The 12,972-nt window shown below is 38.1% G+C and overlaps 1 protein-coding gene across 1 annotated transcript in view; it reads left to right on the top strand.

Annotated features, from left to right (window-relative positions):
* Positions 1–12,972, top strand: part of ccndbp1 (cyclin D-type binding-protein 1) — a 121,455-nt gene that overhangs the window by 69,908 nt on the left and 38,575 nt on the right. Inside the window, exon 3 of the mRNA XM_088337441.1 lies at positions 6,781–6,867. The gene's annotated coding sequence lies outside the window, so the exon portion shown is untranslated. The remainder of the gene's footprint in view (positions 1–6,780; positions 6,868–12,972) is intronic.

The following is a 12,972-nucleotide window of genomic DNA, read 5'->3' as shown; positions in this document are numbered from 1 at the left end:
TGGCGCACCCTGGCGGCCGTTAGAAAAATTGGCCGCATTGTCGCACAAACTGCAGGGACTGAACTGCATTTGAACTTATCTTGCAGTATTTACAAAAAAATCAGTTATGTGGGCAAATTATTTTAATCTTCTAAAAATGTCACTTAAATGATCAATATAAGCATGATTTTGGACAAGTTAATTGCCTAAAACCCAGGTTTGGAGGGGGGGGGGGCGGTTGGGGGGGGCTCCGCCCTGGTTTATTCCTGGACGCTGGCTATTTCAGCTGAAAATGAAAATCTCCATTCTGATCCCTGAATATTTGAGTAAACAACTAATCATTTTTCGTTGAAAATGCGAATAGCAAAGAGTAATAACTTTAAGACGTGTAGTTTTGCTCCTAATAAAGCAAGGACGATTAAAGCAATGAAGATGACTGGAAACCGTCTATAATTTCAGTGTCCATCTTCTCGTTCGTAAATGGACAAATTCAAAAGAGGCGTAATACGTAAAAAGATTATTTCCTTAGTTGTTTTCGTATTCAATAATACATTACTCTCAATAAAACGATGCAGGTCATTTGAACTATTTCAAATAATCAAAATTTTGAAAGAAGTTTGAAAATGACGACAAACTAACACAGAAAAGAAAATTCGAGATTAGAAATCATTAATAACGTAGCTGAAGCTATTTCAGTCAATGAATGAAATGTTTCCTTTAAACAAAGGAAAAAAGAAACGTATTAATAGTCGGACCAGATCATGTTGATCTGTATAGCCTTGGTCACGGGGGATCTCGAAGGGCTGCATAGAACAAAGACTAATGCGTAGAAACAAAAGATTGTTGCGCAGAATAAAAGATAATGAATAAACAAAATAAATACACTCAACAAGATGGTTCATGAGTGACGGGTATGTATTGCTCTATATTGAATCAATAACAAAAGATTGATTATGATTACAGAGAGAAGAAAATACAATTAGAAAAGTTATGACATTAAGTTCGATTTGGCATTTTTAGAGATTTTTTAGATCTTTTGAGATTTTTGATGTTTAGATAGTGTGAGGGTTTGGAATTTTGACAAGTTTAGCCCAAAGGACAATTGGGAGGACAATTGATTACACACTGAATTTTTTTAGAATGAGTGTTACGATTGACAAGTGATAAACAAATGTGTAACAAATACTGACTTATGGTTTGGTTAAGTTAAAAGGAAACGGTTTCTATGGAAGAGCATTTTTAGAAGACAATGAGAAATAGATTGAACAATCTTGAAGAGGGTCATAAGAAATAAAAATAACGGATTAGATGATTTCGAGACATATCATGCTAATTTAAAAATAATTGCATGGGAAATAAATGGATAGAAATTAATTAAACTAAGATAATGTCTACTACTACTTAAATTAAGAGAAAAATTTGAATAATCCGGCCAATTTACAACAAAAAAAAAATAATCCCACTACGTAAGCACAATGGAATTAACGAGACTCTTAAGTGCCAGTGAATTCCACAAAAAGACTCTTTCCTTTCTCTTTGAAAGTCAGTGCACTCTCCAAAGGACATGTCAAAAAGAAATCATGGACAAAAATCATTTGCTGAAAGAGCCAAAGACATCAGTCATCCATTATCTGCGCCGCTTATCAACAGCGAGGCCAAGGGAGTGATATGGAGCACATTCCAGCTACGCTCATCAACAACGAGATCAAGGGAGTGATGGGGGCACATCCCAGCTGCTTTTCAGACAGCTAACAGGAGATTCCTGCAGTCGTTGCCAGTGGAACTGACAAAAAAGTCAATAAAGTCATTTTGTGTTTGACATGGACACATTTTGAAAGTATTTTTGATGGGCCAAAAGCAACATTCAAATGGTGAATGTAATGTGGAATAAGCAAATCAAAAGACTGAAAGAAAAACAACATTCAAGAATACGTCTGCTTGAAGTTATATAGAGTCTTGTTAATACAAAGTGTAAATGTACTGAGGAAGATTGTTTAATTAATCTTGCAAATTTATAAATGCTGTCTTATTTCACTCGTATACATAGATAGTGATCTTAGGTTTTAACTCAGGGGGGAAGTTTTGAGACATTCAGTAAAATAAAAGTTAAAACCTAGTTTTGTCCGCAATTGATGAAAAATTGTCTTCTGAATAAGCTCTCCATATAACTTTTTTGAGATTCAAATTACGAAATTTGGACGGATAGAAAAAATTTTTTACACAAAAGAAATGTTGTAATATAACAAAATTATAATGTTTGTCAACTTGATTAAGAAAAATCAATTAAAATAACCATTCACCATTAGATTATCGCCCACATTGAGAACATTTTTGGATGGTATTTTTCATTTTTGGCAAAATCTTTCACTTTGAGCGTGAATTACCTGCTTTCTGTGCAAAATACTGTTATTTTGAACAAATTTACTTACTGAAAAGATAATATATAGGTTATGATTTTTACAAAAGGCAAAACAAAGAGTGAATCATAACAATAAAAACGATTTTTTGCTAAATTGATAATTTAACAATCTATCCTGGTCATCTGCCTCGAGGGGAATGGCCAGCAGCAAGATAACACATTGAAAATCAAAAGAAAATGCAAATAAAAAGTGCATACAATTTTTTTTTTCAAATATGATCAATCTACAAAAGAGAAAACACTCAATCACTCAAATCAGGGTAAACGATTCTGACAAGGATAATGGTTAAACTGATTCAGTGACTGAATTTATTGAAAAAGCAAAATTTGAGATTTAGAACTAACAATTTAAAAAAAAAAAATTGTTTATCTTCGAGTTGGAGTTTTGGGATAGAATGCTCAAAATTGATAGGGCAACTTATAGTGGGGATTATGATATTCACGTATAATAAATATAAAGACAACTTAAGAAAATATACAAATCTATAAAATATATATTTTTAAGTCTATTCTTTTTCCATTTATAGCTTTCCCTGGATCAGATGACGTAGTTCTGTCAGCCCAGGGAGCGTCAAACTTAACTTTCTTTAGCTTTTCTCATCCATACAGGAGATGGTGACCCCTGCTGAACAGATGACGGACTTCTGTCAGCCCAGGGAGCTTCAAACTTAACTTTTCTTCCCAAGGGCAGCGGTCAGGACTCTGGGGAGGCTGCTATCTCATGGAAGAAGTTAGCTTGCCACATCCGAAAAGAGGTGCAGTCCAATGTGGACAACGGGATGGTGTCATCTCATCTACAAGCAACACATCATCACGCCAGGAGGCGTGGGGATCCTTATGGTGGCCATGCTCATGAAAAACGGCATCAAAGCCGCCAATGATGTCCTAATCTATTCTCCCGAAAGAATAGGAAAGCCAGTTAGTTGAACCAGGAGATTGGGTCTTGATAAAAAGCATAAAGAAGAAAAACTGGCATTCACCTGAGTGGGAAGAGCCCTACCAGGTGTTGTTAACCACAGGCACAGCAGTAAAGATTGCAGAACGAAGCATATGGGTTCATTTGACACATTGTAAGAAAGTAATTAAATACGACTAAAATAACTATTTCTATCTTAGCATACGCCGTAACCGTTCTCATTTGCGTCATTGTAATAGCATTGTGGTACTTGCTGTAGAGCTGTAGTTCCTCAACGAAACTTTAAGAGGAAGTCTGGCTACAAAGGGGGCTGTAATTATAGTTTGCAGTCATCTCAAACCAGTGAAGATTGTCCACAACTCTGGAAGTATTAGGAGGAATTGCAGATCTACAGGTAGAATGCTCATTTTAACGCATATACAGCTGTCTTAACCGCAAAAAAGGTGATAAAATAGTAATGACACAAATGTTGATGATGATAACCTGTCTCTGCATTTTCCTGATTTTTACTCAGATCCTGGTGATTATGACGGCAACCTCTGTTGTTGTATTCATGATTTCTCTGTTGAAAATCGTAATGCAAAGTGACAGTTGAATGAAGTATTAATATCACCAGTTGGATAAACAGGAGGGAATGTTAGAATTATATTTATCCTACAGTTGACATTTAATATGTTATATGTGTTCTCAGCCATTTTGAAGAGTTCTCAGCCTGTAAGCTGCTCTTCAAGGCCATGAGTTGTTTTTTATGTACAGCCTGTCTTTTGTCTCACATACCAATGGATACACCCTGACCTGCGCATGCCCATAACTCAAGTTGTTTTTCTCCAAGAACCTGAATATTAGAAGGGAGGGTTCGGAGACGTCTTCAGAGCCAGAGAGCAGAGCAAGCGAGCGAGGAGGAGATTCGTAACAGCTTGATCTCTGGGGCTCTCATAATGATGATTAATAAAGTAACTAATTCTAAATAACCGATTCTCTATGTCTTCTTTTATTTCAGAGCGTTTTATTAAAAATGTTGGGGACTTGAACCTAACAGTTATAACTAGTCCAGTTGAAGAAAACATATAGTTGTGAAGTCATATTTTTTGGGGATCTAGGTTTAGTGGTTTGGTTGGGTTTGCTAAGTGCTTGGTTGTTTTAAGATTGGGGTCAGGGTTTTTACTGCTGAGCATTTTTCCTTAATTTAGGGTTTTAAGACTGACTTGACTTCCTTAAAACATTGGAAAAACAACCATCACTGGTAGCTTATAGGTAAGTTTATTGACTTAGGCATGCAAGGTTTTGAGTTCAAACCCTGGTTAAGTTGTAGAACTTTTACAGTTCTGATGCCAGGGGAAGGGTTTTGGTTGGGGTAAGGGTTTTTTGGAGTTCGGGTTTTCCAGCAAGTAGGGTTAGGGTTAGGGTTCGGTGTCGAAGGTTCAAGTAAACTTTTGTAAACAATTGTGAAGTCCCAATATTGGTTAGAGCTAGATTTAGTGGTTCGGTTAGGGATTGCTCAGTGTTTGTTTGATTCAAAGTTCAGGTAAGGGTTTTCATTAGTTGTCATTTTTCCTGAATTTAGGGTTTTTCGAGGGACTTCTTTTCATTGACAACAGGGTATAGATGAAATTAACTCATAGCTCAGCTGATAAGATAATGTGCGTGCCCGTAAGTTCAATCTTGAACTAAGTTTAGATAGAGCAGGGCCTATGGTCTTAAATGGATCCTGGGTCAGGATAATATTTTACTTAGGGTTTTGCCTGAGATAGGGTTATTACTAGTCCGGTTGAAGCGAACGTATAGTTGTGGAGCTCAGGTTAGGGTTTGCTCAGTGTTTGTTTGTTTTAAAATTGGGGTTAGGGTTTTTACTAGTTAGCATTTTTCCTTAATTTGGGGTTTTAAGATTGACTTGACTTCCTAAACACATTGTTTAAAAAGCAATCACTGGTAGCTCAGCTGGTAAGATCTGTGATGTGAGATGTAACCCTAACCCTTAGGTTGTGAGTTCAAACCCTGCTTATGTCTTGGAACTGTTACATTTGTGATGCCATTATTGAGGGTGAGGGAGTTAGATGTGTATTGGGGTTAACATTAAGGTTTGGTTTGAGCTAAGGTTTTGGTTTGAGCTTTGGTTGGAGTATGAGTTAGGGTTTTGGGTGGGGCTAGAGTTAGGGTTTTGTTGGAGTTAGGTTTTTCAAGCAAGCACGGTGAAGTTTAGGGTTAGGATTAGGGGTGGGCATGGGGTTAAAATTGGTTTTTTTTTAAGTTAGGGGTTTCCAGCAATAAGGGTGAATAAAAACCTTCTGTGTGTTTTAACATAGATTACTCATTGTTAGTAGCCCCTTCAGAGAGACCTGAAATGTCCAGATTCTCCAAACAGTACAAAAACAGCATTCATTTGACTTAGTGTATGTCTTGGATTCGGATTTTAGGTGAATTTCAAAGGATCGTTCAGGGGTTAAACATAAGTAAACCACCCTTTCTTCTGGAGAGCTTTGTTCGGGTTGCTGTCGATAAATCCTTGAATAAAACCCCAGTGTCTTGCAATTTCACAATCTCACTATGTCACATTCCAGGATCAATTAGATTTCGGTTAATCAAAAGTGTTAAACGGTTTCAAAATACATTTAAGATAAGCTTATGATTGCTGCTTTTAGCCAATTTGAAAGACTATTTAAGTTAGGGATGCAGCTTACGGCTTTTTTTAATACCGTCTATTGAAACAATCACTGCATTTTACGGGCTAAAAGTCTCTCTAAAGTACAAGTCGCACCAGCCAAAAAAGGCATCATTAAGGAGGAAAGAACATGTATAAGTTGCACCTGAAGTATAAGTCGTATTTTGGGGAAAATGTATTAAAAATCCATCACTAAAGACATACATGTCATCTTGAAAGGCAATTTAAAATGAAACCAAAATAGAGAACACGGTATACTAACGTTACACTTACGTGCATATTTTAGACATGCACGTCAGCAACAACGTAACATATTAAGAGTTACTCAGATAATTCCAGCAAAAAGAACATACTTAACAAATTAATCATCTTCATTTAAAATTACTAAATCCAATGACGAATCTATTGACACTAACAAAGATGTTATACAACGAAATTGTGAATATGCTTGATTGCTATTAAAATTTTAGAGAAGGGTTGTTCAAACCTCACATTGTGTTTGCTGTTAAACGTCATATTAAAATATAATATTGTGAATGTGCTTGATTGCTGTTGAGATTGACAAGATTGTTTTCTGTTATTAGTGTCAATGAATTTGTTCAAACCATTAATTGCTGTTAAAAATGTTGAAAAAATTGTTAAAATGTCATATTGTCAGATATAACGAAATTGTGAATATGCTTAAGTGCTGCTAAAATTATCGAGAAAAATTGTTCAAACCACACATTGTTTATTTGCTGTTAACAGTGTCAATAAAATTGTTCAAACCAAACCAAAAAAACTCATCCTCTGTGTCACTTTTACCAGTAAAAAACTCCGACTTGGGAGGAAGATGAAAAGCTGCTTCCTCTTTCCGCTGCAACGTCGCGGTCAAGGTTGGCGTGATCAACAAAGGTATAGCGCCCCTCTTGTGGTTTAGTGTGAAAATAACATGTGAATAACATGTGAGTAGTGAAACTTAAACTCAATTATATAAAAATGTGTTAAGAATTTTAAAGATAAGTATAAGTTGTAGCCCCTGCCAAACTATGGAAAAAAAGCGAAAGACTATTGAAGTTTGGGCTGCAACTAAGGAATATTTTAATAGTCACCTAGTCACCGTTTTTCAAAATAATTAGATGAATAATCAGATCATCATTATTTTTGTCTTAAATCTAGCATGAAGTGGGTTTAATTATGTGGCAAATGATAATAAATCCAAGAAATATGTGTCAGGGCAGGGGTCGGAAATTTATAAAATAGCAAAATATTTTGAAAATTCAACATAACTGCTAAAGAAGCCCTTGCCCTTTTCTAGGCATTTTATTTCACTATGTGACGCTAGGTGATTCGATAAAAATTTACGAAATAATTATAATAGCAGAGCCCGGTCTCATATCAACAAATATACCAATTTAAACTTGTCTCCCTACCGCAGTTACTTAAGAACATTGATGCTCATTTTGACTTTAATTTTTTGCGTAAATAATGGTTTCAGAACAAGGCGCAAGCAGTTCTTTTGTAAAAATGTCACAAAATACTGCAAACGAAAATTTTCCGGCTTTACAGTATTTCCCTTTTGCGCAGTGTGAGAGAGAAGAAAACGTTGCTGCGTGTGCAGAGATCTGCCCACCCCCTAACACTCAACCAATAAAATTGCTCTGTGTACTTGGCTGAAGTATTGGGAGTTCAGTTTGTTTTGTGAGGTTTCATCATAAAGTGTCTCACCAGAGGCTCCGTGTTATGCCAAATAAATACAAATATCTGTACTCATGCGTATTTTCAAACAATGCGCGTTTATACTATAGTTTAGTTTTTTTTTTGCACATTAGACAAATCAATATTGCTTTTTATATTGGTGTGTTTAAATAATAGGAACGTTAAATAATGCATACTGTCCCTATAAATTCTGGCCAATAATTCCAGCGTAATTCCCATTTTGCCGACTAGGAACAAACACTCGACCGGGTTCCCTATCCAGCAACATCCAGTGCAACCTCCAGGTAGCATTGTTGAAGCAGGATCATTTGCAGGGATTTATCCATTTTGTTGATATTGATTTGCATTAATTAACATGAATCTTTTTTTGTGCAACAGCAAGATAATCTTTAAACAAGTTTCCACCCTGAGCTGGTAATTTTGTCTTTTCCTCACTATTTTGTGTGCATTTAGGGCAAATAAATTAAACCGTTGATCTCTTTTGTGTCACAAGCCAGAAATGGAGACAGGACCCAATAGCGTTCGTTTTACTCAGTTTTATTGAAAAAGTGGGCAGTGCTTGCTTCCATGATCCGATGATCGTCGGACACGGGTAGCTGATGGCAGGAACGCGAAAGTGGCACTTCCGTGTCGAGCGAGGATAGTCGTGGGCGGCAGGAAAGCTGGTCAATAGCCGGGACAGGGGAGCAAGGGCGGTAACGAGTCCAGAAAAAAGGTCGGCAACAAGTATCAGGCAGGAAACAGAGCAAAACAGGTCGATGGCCGGGAGGGAAGAGCAGGGCAGAAACGGGTCTAGAAACAGGTCGGCAACAGGTAACAGGCAGGGGAAAACAAAAACAAACCTACCAAAAGCGCAGGTTCCAAGGACAGTCTGACAGCTTCCTTTTGGAAGCCGGGGGTTTAAAGAGTGGCAGGGAGCCAATCAGCGACCAGGGCTGTTGGCGCCAATGGGGCAGCCGCAGGAGCCCAGAATCACTAATAATGACAGCTGTGCCCAGCAGGTGACCGTCCAGAGCCTAGGCAGGAACTGGGCTTGGGAGGGAAACGAACTTTAACCCCATTATCTGGGCTAAGGCCGTGTCCAAGATGTTGACCTCGGCGCCTGAGTCCACGAGGGCGGACAAAGACTGGGTGGAACCGGAACTCAGAAGGTGGACCTGGAGCACGGGCCTTCCGGTCTGGGAGATCGGGGTGTGGATGGAACTCAGTCGGACGACTCCAACGAGCTCCCCCTTTTGACGGGCAGGAGGATACCCGGTGTCCCTGCCCGCCACAGTACAAGCAGAGCACTCTTCGACGGACAGCGTTGCGCGATTCACCTCCGTAGCCTCCGGTGGGTCTAGTAGGGTCGTGGGCGGCTGCTGGAAACCCGAAATGGGCAGGAACGACCCTAATTGCGCGCACGAAGCTAAGGCGAAACCACAAGCACAAGAGACGTTGATGGGGGTCGCATTCAGGACACCCATAAAAAGTCGGAACATTGAATGTGACATGTTTGTGTCTCCCTGTCCGTCGAGTGTGTTCCTGTTTGTCTTTGCTACGTTTCTCGGCGAATAAACTGTAGCTAGACGTCTGGTGAGTCTCTCTCTCTCATATACTGGACTGTCTCAGAAAATTAGAATATTGTGATAAAGTTCTTTATTTTCTGTAATGCAATTAAAAAAACAAAAATGTCATACATTCTGGATTCATTACACATCAACTGAACTATTTCAAGCCTTTTATTATTTTAATATTGCTGAATTTGGCTTACAGCTTAAGAAAACTCAAAAATCCTATCTCAAAATATTAGAATATCGTGAAAAAGTATACAAGTAGGCTATTCAACTAATCACCTGAATCATCTAATTAACTCTAAACACCTTGCGAGGGTTTCCTGAGCCTTAAAAACACTCAGCTTGGTTCAGTAAACTAAATCACTGCTGATCTGACTGCTGTCCAGAGGACCATCATTGATACCCTCCATCAGGAGGGTAAGACACAAAAAGAAATTTCTCAAAGAGCAGGCTGTTCACAGAGTGCAGTTTCAAAGCATATCCACAAAAAGTCTGTTGGAAGGGAAAAATGTGGCCGGAAACGCTGCACAACCAAGAGAGATGACCACAGCCTTAACAAAATTGTGAAGAAGAGCCGCTTCCAGAATTTGAGGGAGCTTCAAAGACAGTGGGCTGAAGCTGGAGTCCAGGTATCAAAAGCCACAGTTCACAGACGTGTCCGGGAAATGGGCTACAATAGCCGTATTCCCATGGTCAAGCCACTTCTGAACTCAAGACAACGGAAGAAGCGTCTGACTTGGGCTATGGAGAAGAAGCACTGGACAGTTGCAGAGTGGTCCAAAGTCCTCTTTTCAGACGAAAGCAAGTTTTGCATTTCATTTGGAAGTCAAGGCGCCAAAGTCTGGAGAAAGGCTGGAGAGGAGCAAAATCCAAGTTGCTTGAAATCCAGTGTGAAGTTCCCACAGTCAGCAATGGTTTGGGGAGCCATGTCAGCTGCTGGTGTTGGTCCACTGTGTTTCATCAAGTCCAGAGTAAATGCAACTGTGTACCAAGAGATTTTAGAGCACTACATGCTTCCATCTGCTGAAAAGCTCTATGGAGATGAGTATTTCATTTTCCAGCATGATCTGGCACCTGCCCACAGTGCCAAAACCACCAGTAACTGGTGCACTGACCATGGCATCACTGTCCTTGATTGGCCTGCTAATTCCCCTGACCTGAACCCCATCGAGAATTTGTGGGGTATAGTTAAGAAGAAGATGAAAGACACCAGACCTACAAATGCAAATGAGCTGAAGGCCGCTATCGAAGCATCCTGGGCATCAATAACACCTCAGCAATGCCACAGGCTGATTGCCTCCATGCCACGCCGGATTGATGCAGTAATCCGTGCAAAAGGATTCCCAACCAAGTACTGAGTGCATCAATGGACATTTTCAAATGTTTGATTTACTTTTGCTGTTATAAAATTATTTTTTTACTTGGTCTGAGGAAGTATTCTAATATTTTGAGATAGGATTTTTGAGTTTTTTTCAGCTGTAAGCCAAAATCAGCAATATTCAAATAATAAAAGGCTTGAAATAGTTCAGTTGATGTGTAATGAATCCAGAATGTATGACATTTTTGTTTTTTTAATTGCATTACAGAAAATAAAGAACTTTATCACAATATTCTAATTTTCTGAGACAGTCCAGTATATAGATATAGATTTATATAGATAGATATAGATATATATATAGAGAGAGAGAGAGATAGATAGATAGATATAGATATCTTCCATATGACTCAAATGGCTCTTGAGGTTGTTTTTGTTGCTTTGATCCCTACATTACCAAATACTGTTACACTGTGGATGGAATCACTTAAAAAGGGGAAAAAATAAAGACAAACTGGCAAAGGCATTTAGAGAAAACTTAATTGGATTTTTGGTCACATAGATAAACTTAAAAATATTTCAGCTCATCCAATGGTAATACAGCATCCAGAGTGAGAGTCTAAAATAAAAGAAACACACGGACAGCAACAATAACAGCAGGTAAAGAAAAAGCAATAAGAAAACAGAAAAAATAACAGTACCTTGTCAAACCTCAAAAAATAGCACATAATGTAAATAGAGCTTTTGTGATGGGTGGCTCCCCACACATGAGACACCTGAATGCATAATTGTTAAATAAAATAGCCCAATCAATAATTACCCATGCACAGCATCATACACATGAGGCAGTAAAGTTAAGAATTCAACGAGGAGGTTGGAACAGTTATCAGGAGATGACACCATGTGGATTAATCAATTGGGATATGTGGGAAATGTATTTTTCTAACATAATTAAAAAATAAACTTGACCATCTTGCGTAGAATATATTCACAGAATTCTTAAGTATATTTTTAGTCCCCAGATGTTAACATTGCTGTGAAGATTTCACCCGTAGAGTGTGGGAACGTGAGACTGACGACTTCCATCTTAGTAGGATTAGATGACGTGCTAGAAGGGTTAAAAAGGCAATAGTGTCTTGTATGGTTTAGGATAGTTTTAAAGCACTTAAAGATGTTCAGGTGAGCCATATATTGGCTAACATTGTTTATTGGCATACATCCTCCCAACGTTCACTTCTAAGAGCCAACTTAAAGAGATGTTTTGAAAACTTTTTTGAAGTTTTCTTTCAGCGTAGTACTAAATAATTTATTCGAAATCGCTATCTAACTACATGGTAGTCGCTATATTGAATGGTTATATATGATCCGAAAAGACGGGCTATTCAGGACTTGCTCAACTGCTAAGAGAATAGTACTCTATATACTCTATCTAAGATTGTCAGTTTAATCCTCAGTTAAACAAATACGATATTGGTTGATACTGGGGTTAAGGTTAGGGTTCAAGTTTGGGTTAGGATTAGTATGAGGGTTTTTGTTGTAGTTGGGATTATGGTTTTGGTGGGAGCTAGTGCAGTGTTTGGAGCTAAGATTTAAGTATTATTTGGAGTTAGGGTTACTTCACAACCACATCACTGGTACAATATCCAGGGCTAGTGAAATAGTGTTGGATCAAGGGTTGGGTTGTATTTGGTTGATACAAGGGTTAGGGGTCAAGATAGAGTTTGGATTAGGTTTTTGGTTGAAGTTAGGGGTTTCCTTGGAACTAGAGTTGGGATTTTGGGTGAAATTAGGGTTTTCACGTCTAGCTCAACTGGTAGGAAGGTAATGTTACACAGCTTTGTGGCTTTTATTACCAGTCAAACCAGGACCAATTCCAGGTTTAATGTCAGAGTTAGGGTTTTGTTGGAACTTGGTTTTGTGTTTTGTTTGGAGTAAGGGTTGGAGTTAGGGTACTGGTTTTAGTCCGAACTCGAGCCAGTTTCGGAGCTAGGTTTGGATTCTTAATTAAAGCTAGGATTATTCAATACCTGCAATATTGGTGGCTCAACTGGTAAGAGAATTGTATTAAACATACAAAGTTGTGAGTTCAATCTTCAGTTAAACTAATACAATATTGGTTAAGGTTATTTTGGGGGTTTTGGGTGGAGCTAGGGTTAGGGTCTCACTTGGAGATAAGGTTTATTGACAACCTAATCACTGCAAGCTCAACTTTTAAGTAGTGTAAAGTAAGCTAATTTTAGTTGTGTATTTCTCGGATTCCTATGCAATGAAATCTACTTGTTTAACCTGTTTTTCTAGTTCCAATATGCAAGTAATCATTACACACACACACACATAGTCACGTTTCAAAGATCCATATTTTCAGTCTAATTCCATTTTTTTTTATTGTATGTAATGTAATACGCATGCGCAACTCCATCCATTCACTGC

The sequence above is a fragment of the Urocampus carinirostris genome, chromosome 6, assembly GCF_059441175.1.
Source record: "Urocampus carinirostris isolate Australia breed hairy pipefish chromosome 6, RoL_Ucar_1.0, whole genome shotgun sequence".
Classification (NCBI taxonomy): Eukaryota; Metazoa; Chordata; class Actinopteri; order Syngnathiformes; family Syngnathidae; genus Urocampus; species Urocampus carinirostris.
This window is presented reverse-complemented; position numbering and strand designations above follow the sequence as displayed.